The following is a 16,247-nucleotide window of genomic DNA, read 5'->3' as shown; positions in this document are numbered from 1 at the left end:
GGTCCCATCAGTGAGCTAATTGATGAGCGTGATAAAACCCGACCCAACGGCCATTGACTTCTCTAGTCCTGGAAAAAGACAATAAGGTGTGCGAGGAATGTGTCATCAGAAAATTATTTATTGTTTAAATTAGATTTTTATAATTCTATAATTCATGCACTTTATTTTGTAATAATATTATTACAATTTTCCATATTGCTATCTATAAAAAAAAAGAGGAAATCTTGCAATTTTCACACTGGTCACTAGGCCTAATATTAGACTCCTAATTCCTGTTCTTCACATGGATATTAGTAGCAACAGAATGAGAATTTATTTCTAAAGAGATATTAAATTATTATTATTTATTAAATAAATAAAGAGATATAAACTGGGAATGCTCTAATCTGGACAAAGGTCATTGTGTAGGGGGAGGAGGTGAGCTGTGACACTACCCATTGCAAATGGATCCTGTGTTTCTACTGTATATAGAGGTGTTATCAGTCATTGTACAGGAGGAGGAGGAGGTGAGCTGTGACATCACCTATTGTGAATGGTGGATCATGTGTTATCTACTGTATATAGAGGTGTTATCAGTCATAGTACAAGAGGAGGGGGAGGAGGTGAGCTGTGACATCACCTATTGTGAATGGTGGATCCTGTGTTATCTACTGTATACAAAGCTGTTATCAATCATTGTACAAGAGGGGGAGGAGGTGAGCTGCGAAGTCACCTATTGTGAATGATGGATCCTGAGTATATATATATATATATATATATATATATATATATATATATATATATATATATATAACAGGGTGGTCCAAAAGTAGGTGGACAGAAAGTGTAATAAGGTTATGAAGGGGGAGATTTATCAAGCATGGTGTAAAGTGAAACTGGCTCAGTTGCCCTTAGCAACCAATCAGATTCCACTTTTCATTTCTCACAGACTCTTTGGAAAATGAAAGGTGGAATCTGATTGGTTGCTAAGGGCAACTGAGCCAGTTTCACAGATCTAGTTTTCACAGATAGATCTCCTCCAAATCTGTTTTCTTTTCAGATAATTCAGATAACACATAATGGCAAATTGGGTTGAAACATTTGGTACTCAAGCCCCAAAGAGACAAACCATTTACCGCATTCGTGACAAATTCAATGCCACTGGCTCAATCCTTAATGCTCCAAAAACTGGTCGACCCAAAACAGTCTGTACAGAAGATAATAAACAACTTGTTGCTGAAACGTTTGTTCAGAGTCCAAAAAAGTCCACCAGAAAGAGCCTCTTTGGAATTGGGAATTTCACGAGCTTCTATCATGCGAATCCTGAAATCTATTGGGTGGAAGCTGATCGTCCACGTCTAATTCATGGTTTATTGGAGGATGATCCAGACAGGCGGCTGCAATTTAGTGTTTGATAAATCTCCCCCTTCATAACCTTATTACACTTTCTGTCCACCTACTTTTGGACCACCCTGTATGTGTGTATATATATATATAGATAGATAGATAGATAGATAGATAGATAGATAGATAGATAGATATAGATGATGCCTATCATCGTTATCCTGTCTATGATGAAACATGGAAAGTCTTCTGTACAGAACAGTAAGTGTGAGTTCTATATTAGGCTTAGTGGACAGTGCAAAAATTGCAACATTTCTGAGATACATATATAATTTGAAAAGAAAACATTATCAAACATGTTTAAAAAATACATGCAACATAACAATCTGATTTAAACAATAGGTGATTTACTGATGACACTTTCCCTTTAAAAGGCTTCTACTTCACGCTGATTAATTATTTTACTTTGGTAATGATCCCCTCCCCCACTCAGACCCTTCTCCTGTAATTATACAGCTTTCATATTCAGCCTCATTACAGCTGCATGGCTGGGGTTATTCCAATGCTGCACTATGTGCTTTTTGCGGTACGGTGATCTACTTTAAGGCCACGGTCACACGTTCAGTATTTGGTCAGAATTTTACATCAGTATTTGTAAGCCAAAACCAGGAGTGGGTGATAAATACAGGCGTGGTGACATGATCCTATTATACTTTTCCTATGATTGTTCCACTCCTGGTTTTGGCTTACAAATACTGATATAAAATACTGACCAAATACTGAACGTGTGAACGTGGCCTTATGGTGTCTAAACACATCAGGTTTAGTATGTAAAAGAAGCAAAACATAGGCGTAACATAGGTATTGCAATTTCTTTATTGAAACGTGTTGTAGGCCCCCTGCTGACAGAACATGAGAATGCAGGCTTCAGTATTAGCTAAAAATATACCTTCCCGAAAAGGGAGTGTGACTCCAGAAATGCAAATTAAACTAATTAAACAGTTATATAGGGGAGATGGCTTCTTTATAAATCATATTAGCAGTTTATATTTCATTGCTGTAATTACTTTTAAAACTTGTTTTATTCCATATGCAAATGAGGAGGCTTTATGCACTGTTACACCCCCCTCAATCTGCATAATGAGCAGGTCCCCCATTCTGATTGACAGCGCTCTCTTGGCCAGAGTGAGTGTTGCCTGAACCCTAACAATGATGCTACACGTACTCACTGACTATTAAGGAGAAATATTGCTCAGATTAGCCAATAATACTTTTTATTATCCAATAGTAAAAATTATGCTTAATGATAAAGATGATTAAAATGCAAAACAAAGTCTTTCTCATGGGACATATACCAAAATGAATTTCAACTTTTAAAACGCCATTTTTTTTTTTATTATTTGAACTAGGTCAAAATTTCTGTGCATATTCATTTCTTAATATATATTCAAAGAGGTAAATTATACAATTTATAAAACCAAGAGCCACCACTAGAGGGAGCCTAGTGGTTCACTGAATACTGTTTTTTGTTTGTTCAATTAGCTCCTCCTAGTGGTAGACTGAGGCTTCCAGAATATTATTTAATTCTAATGTATATACAGTAGATTTGGAACACTGTATCAGGGGAAAAAAAGAGTTGTGACCCCCAGGGCCAGGCTGGGACTGAAATTCAGCCCTGGAATTTGAAACCATAAACCCATTACTCAATCCCCTACCTCCCATTACAAATATTGCCCTGCCTGTCATTGGAGGAAATCAAGATTTATTGCAAGACCAAGATTACTATAAGATTAAAAAATACTGCAGAATAATGCCATCAAAAAGATCATTAAAGGGGTTGTACACCGCGGAGCATGTTTTTGACCATTTAGCTCCATATTCCATTGAGCAAAGCGGATGAGACTCTAGTTTGCAAGTTTGAAAGCATTATTATTATTATGACTGCAAGTATGGAAATCGTTGGAACCGGAAACCAGAGCCGAATCCAATTGGTGTGTATATTACATACAGCTAGTGTTCGTCAATCTGCAAATTTACCCACATGTACAACCCCTTTAACAAACGAATGTACCAAGACCAATATTAGTATCAAATCTGTAAAATAATAGATTTGCAAATTGTCTTTTCAGAGAGGAAGAGGACTAGAACTCTAGTGTCACCTATTGGAAGTAGCGATCCTAAAAGTCAATGTCGACCCTTTAACGAGCCTTGTCACATGACTTAGGATAAAAGCCAAACCAGAATCTCAATTCGCAGACACTGTGTTTTGGGGTACTGCCCCTCATCGGTGCAAAGTGTGAGACCTGTTTTGGCTGGGTGAGAGGCATCTGTTAGGTTCGCTACTTCCAATAGTTGGCATTAGAATTCTAGTCCTCTTCCTCTCTGAAGAGACAATTTGCATATTTAATTTCCCAGATAAGAGTTGCAAGGCTTAAATGTCTCCTCACATTGGCATGCTAGGCTTGGCTTGTCACTCTCCACAAGGAGAAACGTTACCCCTTGGATCCCCGCAATATAATAGATAAATAATATCACCAGACTAAAATCATATATTACCAGCATATATAGTAGTGATAATACCGCAATACTGATCATTTACCAAAACCACTATACTAGGACTAATATTTCCACCATGCAGTGACCATATAGTAATAACAGTGTAGTATCGGCGTCTCTGCTCCCTGACAGGCAGAGACGCCGTCCCTCTTACCGCCGCGCTCCCCGCTCAGCGTCCCCCGGAGCTCCTGCAGCTTCCTGGGCACTGTGCTTAGGGCGTGCGCTCTCTCCGCCAGCCTGACTACCAGTCCAGTCCGCCAGCCTGACTACCAGTCCAGTCCGCCGTGCAAGGTTGTAGCCTTCCACTCCTTAAAACAAGCCTCTTCTGCCCCAATGCTGCACCGTCCGGATAGCAACAAACAGTTCTTTCTGGAGGTTGATGCTTCCTCTTCCGGAGCCAGAGCGGTGCTCACCCAGAAATCTCCATCCGGGAGAATGGTAACCTGCGGCTTCTTCTCCAAGCTCTTCTCCTCGGCGGAGCGCAACTACTCCATAGGAGACCGAGAACTGCTAGCCATCAAATTGGCGCTGGAGGAGTGGCGTTACCTGCTTGAGGGGATTCTGCACCCGGTGGTCATCTATACTGACCACAAAAACCTGGCATATCTACAGAATGCCCAAAGACTCAATCCGCGTCAGGCCCAGTGGTCTTTGTTCTTCGGCTGCTTCAACTTTACTCTACATTACAGCCCGGCGGACAATAACGTTGAAGCCGACGCCTTGTCCCGATCCTTCCTGTCTTCCGATCAAGAGGAGGAGCCTATGCATATCATCGATCTGTCCAAAGTGATGAATGTGGCCCCCTTGGACCTGTCTCGTCTCCCACCCGGTAAGACATTTGTAGGGGTTCCGGATTGTAAGAAGGTTCTTCACTGGGGTCATTCATCCAAACTAGCCGGCCATGCTGGCCAGAAGAAGACCTTCCTGCTCATTACCCGGCATTACTGGTGGCCTACTCTGCGCCAGGATGTGGTAGACTTCGTAACGGCCTGTTCGTCCTGTGCCCGCAACAAGGTTCCCAGACATCTACCAGCCGGCAATCTCCTGCCTCTTCTCGTACCTGCTGCCCCGTGGCAACATATTGCTATGGACTTTATAACTGATCTCCCTGTTTCTGCCGGTTGTACGGTCATTTGGGTGGTCGCTGACCGCTTTTCTAAAATGGCTCACTTCATCCCTCTGCCTGGTCTCCCGTCTGCATCTGTGCTGGCTAAGGACTTCATCCATCACATCTTTAGTCTCCACGGCCTACCCCTCCACATTGTGTCTGATCGAGGGGTCCAGTTCACTTCGCACTTCTGGAGAGCTACGTGTAAGCTGCTCGATGTCACCCTGGATTTCTCCTCTGCTTACCATCCGCAGTCCAATGGCCAAGTGGAACGTATCAACCAGATCCTTACCAGCTTCCTCCGGCACTTCGTCAACGCTCACCATACCGATTGGGTGGAGCTCCTACCATGGGCCGAGTTCTCCTACAACAACCATGAGAGCGAATCTTCTTCCAAGTCCCCGTTCTTTGTAGTCTATGGTCAACATCACTGAATTCCGTTTCCGCTTCAGTGGACAACCCTGCCGCAGAGTCTCGGGTCAGCGAATTTTTCCACCATTTGGGAGGACACTAGGTCTGCACTTCTTCGATCCTCCAAGCGGATGAATAAACATGCTGATAAGAGACGTCTGGATCCGCCTCAATTCCGTCCGGGAGACAAGGTTTGACTCTCCTCCAAACGTGTTAGTCCCAAAATACCCTGCTATAAGTTGGGTCCACAGTTCATCGGTCCATTTGAAGTCCTCAAGCAAATCAACCCAGTAGCCTAAAAGGTAAAACTTCCGGCCACCTTATGGATTCCCAACTCCTTCCACGTATCTCTCCTCAAACCAGTTGGGCTTAATTCTTTTTCCGACAATCCAGGTACCTCCCCAGCTAAGGCTTCCGCTGAGGAAGTCTATGAGGTAGAGAACATTCTGGCCACCAAGAGGGTAAGAGGAAAAACCTTATTTCTGGTGGATTGGAAGGGGTTTGGCCCAGAGGAGAGGACTTGGGAACCCAGGGAGAACATCCACGCCCCGCTTCTCCTTAAAAATTTTTTCAGGCCTAAAAAAGAGGGGTCGTAAAGGCGGGGGGGGGTACTGTAGTATCGGCGTCTCTGCCCCCTGACAGGCAGAGACGCCGTCCCTCTTACCGCCGCGCTCCCCGCTCGGCGTCCCCAGGCGCTCCTGATGCTGCCGGCGCGTGCAGCTTCCCGGGCACTGCGCTTAGGGCACACACGCTCCCTCCCTCTTAAAGGGGTCGTGTGCGCCGTCCTAAGGAGTCCCCGGCCAATGGCCGGAGGACCTCTCATATAAAAGGCACCTCCTCCAAAATGGAGGTGCCCGTGCAAGGTTGTAGCTTTGTGTCCTAAACTCTGCTTCAGCTCTCAGGTCCAGTCCGCCAGCCTGACGTCCAGTCCGCCAGCCTGACTACCAGTCCTGTCCGCCAGCCTGACTACCAATCCTGTCCGCCAGCCTGACTACTCTCCAGCCCGAAAGTCTGTCTACAGTCCAGTCGGCCATTCTGTCTATGGGCTCTGCCCGCCTGCTTACCTGGAAGCACCTGCCTGTTACCTGCCGTGCCTACCAGCCAGCCTACCTGGAGGCCCCCTGCTTGTTACCTGCCGTGTCTGCCAGTCCGTCTACCCGGAGGCTCCTGCCAGTTACCCGTGGTGTCTGCCAGTCCGTCTACCCGGATCACCCGTCAGCCTGCCTGCCGTGCTCATCTGCTGTACCGGTCAGTCCCTGCCTTCTGACCCGTGGGAGTCACCTGCTCTCATACAAGGTTTGGCCCAGAGTAGCACCTGGTCCCTCTGCTCGGTCCTTCCCTGGTCACGGAGTCGATTGAGCCGCCGTACGACCTTAGTCAGTCCGAGTTGATACCTAGTTACGCCCCTCTGGTCCATCCTTGCACCGCAGCACAGAGGTTCCACCACCCGGATCCATAACAAACAGCAGTTTTACACCAGTGCTCTGCAGACCACATATACAGGTGCATCTCACTAAATTAGAATATCATCAAAAAGTTAATTTATTTCAGTTCTTCAATACAAAAAGTAAAACTCGTATATTATATAGAGTCATTACAAACAGAGTCATCTATTTCAAGTGTTTATTTCTGTCAATGTTGATGATTATGGCTTACAGCCAATGAAAACACAAAAGTCATTATCTCAGTAAATTAGAATACTTTATAACAACAGCTTGAAAAATGATTTTAAAATCCGAAATGTTGTCCTACTGAAATGTATGTTCAGTAAATGCCCTCAATACTTGGTCGGGGCTCCTTTTGCATCAATTACTGCATCAATGCAGCGTGGCATGGAGGTGATCAGCCTGTGGCACTGCTGAGGTGTTATGGAAGTCCAGGTTGCTTTGATAGCAGCCTTCAGCTCGTCTGCATTGTTGGGTCTGGTGTCTCATCTTCCTCTTGACAATACCCCATAGATTCTCTATAATAGATTCTCTATGGGGTTAAGGTCAGGCGAGTTTGCTGGCCAATCAAGCACAGTGATACTGTTGTGTGTAAACCAGGTATTGGTACTTTTGGCAGTGTGGACAGGGGCCAAGTCCTGCTGGAGAATGAAATTTCCATCTCCAAAAAGCTTGTCGGCAGAGGGAAGCATGAAGTGCTCTAAAATTTCCTGGTAGACGGCTGCGCTGACTTTGGTCTTGATAAAACACAGTGGACCTGCACCAGCAGATGACATGGCTCCCCAAACCACCACTGATTGTGGAAACTTCACACTAGACCTCAAGCAGCTTGGATTGTGGCCTCTCCACTCTTCCTCCAGACTCTGGGACCTTGATTTCCAAATGAAAATTGGAACTCTGGGACCTTGTGGAGTGTGTCAGTGACTGCCTTCTGGACATCTGTGAAGTCAGCAGTCTTCCCCATGATTGTGGAGCCTACTGAAACAGACTAAGCGACCTTTCTAAATGCTTAGGAAGCCTTTGAAGGTGTTTTTTGTTAATTATTTTAATTTACCGAGATAATGACTTTTGTGTTTTCATTGGCTGTAAGCCATAATCATCAACATTAACAGAAATAAACACTTGAAATAGATCACTCTGTTTGTAATGACTCTATATAATATAGGAGTTTCACTTTTTGTATTGAAGAACTGAAATAAATTAACTTTTTGATGATATTCTAATTTAGTGAGATGCACCTGTATGTATACTGCACAGATTCTCACCAGTGATGTTCTTGATGATCATAGTCATTAATTTTACCTTTTCTTTTCTATTCGGCCCAGACCGCCATGACCTTTTCTTCCATTCAAAACTCGTCCCTGCAAATTGTAACAGAGACGTCTTTGATTTACTGCTTTTCCATCTCCATCCTCACATTCCTAACCTTTAAACAAACCATATAATGCTATAAATAATGCCCCGCAGTAGTATCTATCTTTAGTACCCACCATAGGAACAGCACTCCCTCTGTACCCTACCCAGTAGTAATGCCCCAATTCCTCATTACAGTAATAATACATGTGTCTCCTATTAATACCTAAAAATGTCCCTCCTTATAATGACCCCCCCAGTGTGCCGTGCATCTTTCCTCCATTTGATGATGATCTTCAAAGTGCCACTTTTTAGTAATAATAAAGTCCCTCTTAAAGAACAAAATTAAACTAATCCACACCTCACCCCAACACTGAGTGGGGGTGCTCTCCTCCATTGCAGCCTCTGTGCGGGTGCAGACAGCGTGATAAAGTGATGTAACCTCGCCGCGTGACGTCCCCTGCATGGCGCCAGCCTCTTGCAAGCCTGAGTAAACAGCGGAGCAGGGAGCAGATGACTCTCTGCTCCACTAAAGTGCTTAACAATATCAGCATTCTTGGGACATTGATACTTATGAAAGTGTTGTGAGCTGATGTGGCCCAATGCCTGACTGGATTATCTGGCATTTGCCAAAATTGACAGATTGCCAGTCTTGCCTTGACTGTGACAACTATTAACCTTCTTAATCGGGTGCATGTGTGTGTGCAGGAGCTGAGCCTGCATCATACACAGTGGATGCCAGTTGCGTTATTCAGCTGACACCTGCCACTAACATCAGCAACCAGAGCCAACTCCAATTGCTGCTGTTTAACTACAGAGATGCTGCTATCAGTCTCTGTTGTGTTGTGATCACCATGCGCTCCCATTCAGAAATCCATCGCCCCCCCCACCCCATGATGCAAGAAGAGGGGTGCAATGGCAGTTGGGGCCCCTTTGTACCACCATAAAGCCTAGCCTATGGCTGGGTTTCTTAGGAGATTGTTAAATTCCCTATGCTTTATACTCACATTTTAATTAAAAAAAATATAAAATAAAATATTTTAAAAAAAGAGAACGTTGAATCATCCCTGTTTCCAATTAAAAAATAAATAAATAAAATAATTGAGCATAATGGGCATTACTGCATCCATTAAAGTTCAATTGCTGAACATATAAAATTAATAATCCTCTAAGTGTAAAGAAAAAAAAATAAATGCAATAATTCATGTTTTTTGGTCACAGGACCTCCCTCCCCAAAAATGCAATAAAATGCAAACCTTTGTAAGTATCCGAAAATGGTATCAATAAATCCTACTGCTGAGTGTAACGTCCTCTGCCTCAGGATGAGTACATGAATTTAACTACATTGTGCTAAGCAAAATGGGAAAATGGATTTATGTCACAATCAGCCGCAGGCCTAAACAAGAATATCTGTTTCATCCGATCTCAGTGTTACAGGATATCTTGCAAAGTCAGCGATTTGTACTTCGAAACGCAAAGTCCCAGGAGGCAGAAGTGGAGAACGGCAATGGTGCACTCACAGCATCAGATCTATCAGTCCTGGTTCCACATGGATTACGTTGTATAAGGAGGGAGGGACATGCTCAATTATATAATAAATAGGGCAGACTAAAAGCAAAATACTTAATGGGGTTGCCCAGCTCAGGGGATAGTTTTTTTTTTACTTCAATGCATGTAAAAAAATCATTTTTTCCATTTGGGTTTCATTAAAACTTTTGCACCGTTTGTCTCTTACAGGCTTTTTGTTTCCATGCACATTCAACTTTGATGTGGTCTGTGCTCATAAATCAGCTGAGAGGAGCTCAGAAAAATGAGTAAAAGAGTTATAAACTCCACATCAGAAAGAGCTCCGATTTGATGGATTCTCAGGTAAAGGGAACCTGTGAGGCAATTCATGCGCCCAAACCCGCAGGCGGCTTGACTCAGAGCCTGTAGCCAGGTATATTATTCTTGGAAACACTGCAGCATGTCACAGAAAATATACTTTAAAAATCCAGGTGGGGGCCATAGCCGGTGAGTAGATTAGCCTGGAGCAGTCCACGGCCGGCTATTCCCAGCACGAGGTGAGTGGCAGGTTTCTACCACATGGAGAGACGTGTCAACTACCTGCAGCAGTGCTGGGAAGAGCCGGCCGGGGACTATAGCCGGTGAGCAGACTACCCTGGCATCATGTCTGGCCGGCTCTTCCCAGCACTCTTCTAGGTGATTGACAGGTCTCTCCCTTATGTGAACATGGGGAGAGACCTGTCAATCACGTGCAGAAGTGCTGGGAAGAGCCGGCCATTGAATATAGCCGGTGAGCAGACTAGCCTGGCACAATCTCTGGTCGACTCTTCCAGGTGATTGACAGGTCTCTCCCTTACGTGCACATAGGGAGAGACCTGTCAATCACCTACAGAAGTGCTGAGAAGAGCTGGCCGTGGATTATAGCCATTGAGCAGACTAGCCTGTCACAATCTCTGGCCGGCTCTTCCCAGCACTGCTGTAGGTGATTGACAGGTCTCTTCCTAGTGTGTAGATAAGGAGAGACCTGTCAATCACCTCCAGCAGTGCTGGGAAGAGCTGGCCAAGGACAATTTAGACCTAGTCTCGTCCTCGGCTGGATCTTCAAAGTATATTTTCTCTAGAACACAGGAGAAAAACATATCTGCTTGCAATAGGATCGATTGGGAGAAATAATGACATTTTCTATTTCTAATGTTAATTTGAATAAGCACAGATTTTTACATGGTCCTTTAAGGATTTGTCATCTCTCCTGACTTGTCTGTTTTAGTAAAAACTTGTATTCACACCAAAAATGAAGATCTTTACTGAGTTGTGCTGTTCTTCTCTCATTCCTCCTGGAAATGTAGGAATAAATTTACAACTTTTTGAGATATATATATATATATATATATATGTTTTTTTGGGTCAGACTGTGTAGTGACACCCTATTGCCAGGAAGAATGAAAATGCTCATTAGTCAACTTGTGCATCTACGTAAAGGATGAATAACATAGGGGCAATGGTGCAATGTTTTGGAATACTCTACTGAGGTTACTAAGAGAGAGATGCAAAAAAAAAAAATGTGTCTTGTTCTGTAGGACCCAGCAGGACCATTCAGAAGGGCCCAGATTTCAATAAGAACCGTGTAAATGCTTCATTCCGTCTACAGAATTTCTGCCAGATTTTATTAAACATCACAGGAAATCTCATCAGTGTATCATTATGAGCAGCAATCAGTAGTTTTATAGATGATTATTCGGCTGCAATTTTTTACTATATTTTTTTTGCAACCCCCAACCTATGGCTGTCGGGGCATAATGGAGGTTGTTTGCAGAGCCGCAGGGAGGTTACAGAAGAGTAAATGATATTGTTAGACTGCTGACATCCTGGAAAGTCAGGTGTAGCCCGTAACGACATCATGATGCGGACTTTAGGTAAATTCAGGTTGTGTTTGCAAAAGTGACAAAGTGAAGAAAGATGACAAGATCTGCTGGAAAATGAAAAAGAATTGTAAATTTAACATCAAATATTAGAATTTCCAGAATACAAAAGTAAAGGAAAATTTTGAGAAATCCTTGTTTGTGTGCTCGGCTCGGAACATTTTTCATGAGCATCAAAGCACGGATCAATAACCTCAGAAGTAAATACTGATGTACGAGGGTTCCGTAGGGGACGTGTGCCATATATAGTCGCAGTTGGGCGAGGATTTTGGATTTTTTTACTACAAGTAGCCACACACCTTATCTTCTGGTTCTGATCTTTATGGTTGCTCCTCTACTTTATGATGATTGGATCGAGAGCCGGAGAGCGTGTGACCAAGATACCCCAGTTGGGTAACAGTGGTTTGTAGCTCCCTAAAAAAGTATACTTGGTGGTCAAACATGGGCATGGCTGTTTTTTCCTTGTTAATCGGACTGCCGGAGGTTACTAAACTTGGCTGTCTCTCTCTAACTGCCCCATAGACCATTTATGGATCGGTGGTGCACATGCTCGATCGCTGATCCATGCAAACAGCACTCCACAGTATTGCACCCCCAACAACCAGCACGTTATCACCAATTCTATGGATATATAAACTTATATCTTCATTGTGAGGACCACAGCATTTAATCTTAATTATCCCGAGGTCTATTTTCAGTAGGCCAGTAGACATAGGCTATTGTCTCAATGTTGACACTTGAGTTGATGTTTGTTGTCACTTATTGTCTGTTATCTCTGGAGGACAGGGACATAGGGTAATTGAACAATAGGAGTTTGTTAATATGTTGATTACACAGGCCAGTTACAGTTATATGAAAAAGTTTGGGCACCCCTATTAATCTTAAGCTTAATGTTTTATAAAAATTGGTGTTTTTGCAACAGCTATTTCAGTTTGATATATGTAATAACTGTTGGACACAGTAATGTTTCTGCCTTGAAATGAGGTTTATTGTACTAACACAAAATGTGCAATCTGCATTCAAACAAAATTTGACAGGTGCATAAGTATGGGCACCCTTATCATTTTCTTGTTTTAAATACTCCTACCTACTTTTTACTGACTTACTAAAGCACTTTTTTTTTGTTTTGTAACCTCATTGAGCTTTGAACTTCATAGCCAGGTGTATGCAATCATGAGAAAAGCTACTTAAAGTGGCCACTTGCAAGTTGTTCTCCTGTTTGAATCTCCTCTGAAGAGTGGCATCATGGGCTCCTCAAAACAACTGTCAAATGATCTGAAAACAAAGATTATTCAACATAGTTGTTCAGGGGAAGGATACAAAAAGCTGTCTCAGAGATTTAACCTGTCAGTTTCCACTGTGAGGAACGTAGTAAGGAAATGGAAGAACACAGGGACAGTTCTTGTTAAGGCCAGAAGTGGCAGGCCAAGAAAAACATCAGAAAGGCAGAGAAGAAGAATGGTGAGATCAGTCAAGGACAATCCTCAGACCACCTCCAGAGAGCTGAAGCATCAACTTGCTGCAGATGGTGTCACTGTGCATCGGTCAACTATACAACGCACTTTGCACAAGGAGACGCTGTATGGGAGAGTGATGCGAAAGAAGCCGTTTCTGCAAGCACGCCACAAACAGAGTCGGCTGAGGTATGCAAAAGCACATTTGGAGAAGCCAATTTCTTTTTGGAAGAAGGTCCTGTGGACTGATGAAACCAAGATTGAGTTGTTTGGTCATACAAAAAGGCGCTATGCATGGCGGCAAAAAAACACAGCATTCCAAGAAAAATACTTGCTACCAACAGTAAAATTTGGTGGAGGTTCCATCATGCTTTGGGGCTGTGTGGCCAATGCCAGCACCGGGAATCTTGTTAAAGTTGAGGGACGCATGGATTCCACTCAGTATCAGCAGATTCTTGACAATAATGTTCAAGAATCAATGACAAAGTTGAAGTTACGCAGGGGATGGATCTTTCAGCAAGACAATGATCCAAAACACCGCTCCAAATCTACTCAGGCATTCATGCAGAGGAACAATTACAATGTTCTGGAATGGCCATCCCAGTCCCCAGACCTGAATATCATTGAACATCTGTGGGATCATTTGAAGAGGGCTGTCCATGCTCGGCGACCATCAAACTTAACTGAACTGGAATTGTTTTGTAAAGAGGAATGGTCAAAAATACCTTCATCCAGGATGCAGGAAATCATTAAAAGCTACAGGAAGCGACTAGAGGCTGTTATTTTTGCAAAAGGAGGATCTACTAAATATTAATGTCACTTTTCTGGTGAGGTGCCCATACTTATGCACCTGTCAAATTTTGTTTGAATGCAGATTGCACATTTTCTGTTAGTACAATAAACCTCATTTCAAGGCAGAAACATTACTGTGTCCAACAGTTATTACATATATCAAACTGAAATAGCTGTTGCAAAAACACCAATTTTTATAAAACATTAAGCTTAAGATTAATAGGGGTGCCCAAACTTTTTCATGTAACTGTAGTTGACCTGCAAAACTGAGAAGGGTAAACTGGACAGATTGATTAACTCACATTGTTTTGAGTATTTAATCTCATCACACCTTCCCCTTGACCTGTGGAGGATAGCTTGAAGGACTGTTGTGAACTATAAAAAGGAGATATGCCTCTGTATCAAGAGTGACTTGACAGTACAACTTGATTCCATTAAGAGGGACACAGATGTGACATTTTACAGGATGTCAGCTTAGGGGACCACGGCCCCAGCTGGAAGAACACAGATCTGCTCCATTGACTATCACTGAACCCATGGATCCAAGTTGTGACCCCCCACCCCCACCCCAGTCATTTGGGTAAGCCAGGATTGTGACCTTCTGGTCAACTGACCCCCATGGATAAGTTTGGAGAAGCCAGGTTGGGACCATCCGGTCACGTGCCTCAACGGACTGTCAGCTTCCTAAGCTTGTCATCACCTGCTCTCTGTGGGTGCCCACCAAAAGCGGGGTGCCACTGGTGGGGGTAGTCGGCCCTGGAAGACCAAAAGTTGCAGCTGCTCTAATCCCGGCAGGCCAGTGGAAGGGTGAGACTGTGTAATTTTGCACCATCTTGGGTATTTTGATGGGACTGTTCTATGTGTTTATTGTCTTTTTGGTGGTTCAATAAAAGTATTGCCACACCATTTAACCCTCACCCTGTGTTGTCTGAGTAGTATTATGCCCACGGAAAAAGGAGCACGGGAGTTCAGTGGGATGAGCCTTTGCCTATGCGGTCTCGGGCCAGCGGATGGGAGCACCCACTGACCCCTGTGTCTCTACATTTATACAAACCCTTTAATGCAGTTTGCTGATATTCTCCACTTACCTTCAAAGATCTGACAAGTTCTGGAGAGATGAGCCCAAATTTGGATTGGCAAAAAAAAGTGACTTTTCCAAACTCCAAAAGGAAAAAGTTGTCTGAAAGTGCAGTTACATTGTAATTGTATATGAAACAGAAATCCGCTCTTTATTACAGTCCAGGAACTGTGCAAGATTTTACAAAATCTCATCCACAAGTTGCAGAGAAAATGTGAAATCTGCAGCAGGTGAATGTCTGCAGTGGATTTCATCCTGTGCAATGCACAACCATAGCGTTTCCACAATGAATTTATGGATTTCTGCAAATCCCAATTCAGATGATCTTTGCAACAAATCTGTTATATTTAAAGATTCCAAAAGTATAAAATTACTTTGTAATAATCCAGGGGCTCCCCATATTGCTGTAACATCACCATTCAATATGTACAGGCCAATCATTCCAATGATCCCAAAAAAAAAAATTCTTGGTCTTTTTGTTATTACGTGGACTAATGGAGGCTTACTGTATGGCACAATGATGACATCCGAATACTCAATGGTTCTGCGTCAAAAGCCCTTGGAAGTTTTAGTACAAGGTTGAAAAAAAAAGCTAAAAAAGCGTAATAGATCGCCTTGAGAGATTAATAGCTTTCCGTAAAACATGATACATTTTACATGACCTCTATTCATTTAACCTCTTCATAGCTTTTGAGTAAGTGAATAAATAATGAGCGATATTATGTTTGGCTAACAAATGCCAAGAACGGAGCTGAAATACCAAACACAACCTATGAACAGGGGTGGCGCTGTTTCTGAAAGTAAGCAGAGAATTGAAGAAAAGAATAAGAAATGAAGAAAAGAATTGAAGAAGTAGGGATAGCTAATACTAGAGAAGAGAGAGAGGATTCAAAAAAATCTAAACAAACTTGAACTGTGGGCAGCAACTAACAATGTTTTTTTTACAGGGAGACATGCAAGGTCTGGGCAAGAAAAATGAAAAAAGCATATTCAGAATGGGAGGACTAGGGCTAAGCAACAGCATGTGTGAAAAAGACTTGGGTATACTAATAGATCACAGACTGCACATGAGTCAACAGTGTGATGCAGCAGCAAAAAAGGCAAACACAGTTCAAGGTTGCATTAACAGAAGCATAGAGTCTAGATCACATGAAGTCATTATCGCACTTTACTCCTCTTTGGTCAGACCTCATCTGGAATACTGTGTACAGTTCTGGGCACCACATTTTCAAAAATACATTGAGAAAATGAAGCAAGTTCAGAGAAGAGCGACCAGAACGGTGACCGGTCTGCAAACTATGT

Source organism: Phyllobates terribilis, unplaced genomic scaffold (assembly GCF_046119375.1).
Source record: "Phyllobates terribilis strain yellow unplaced genomic scaffold, ASM4611937v1 Scaffold_8__6_contigs__length_399053987, whole genome shotgun sequence".
NCBI classification, from domain to species: Eukaryota; Metazoa; Chordata; class Amphibia; order Anura; family Dendrobatidae; genus Phyllobates; species Phyllobates terribilis.
The sequence above is the reverse complement of the archived record's forward strand: the minus strand, read 5'-3'. Positions refer to the sequence as shown.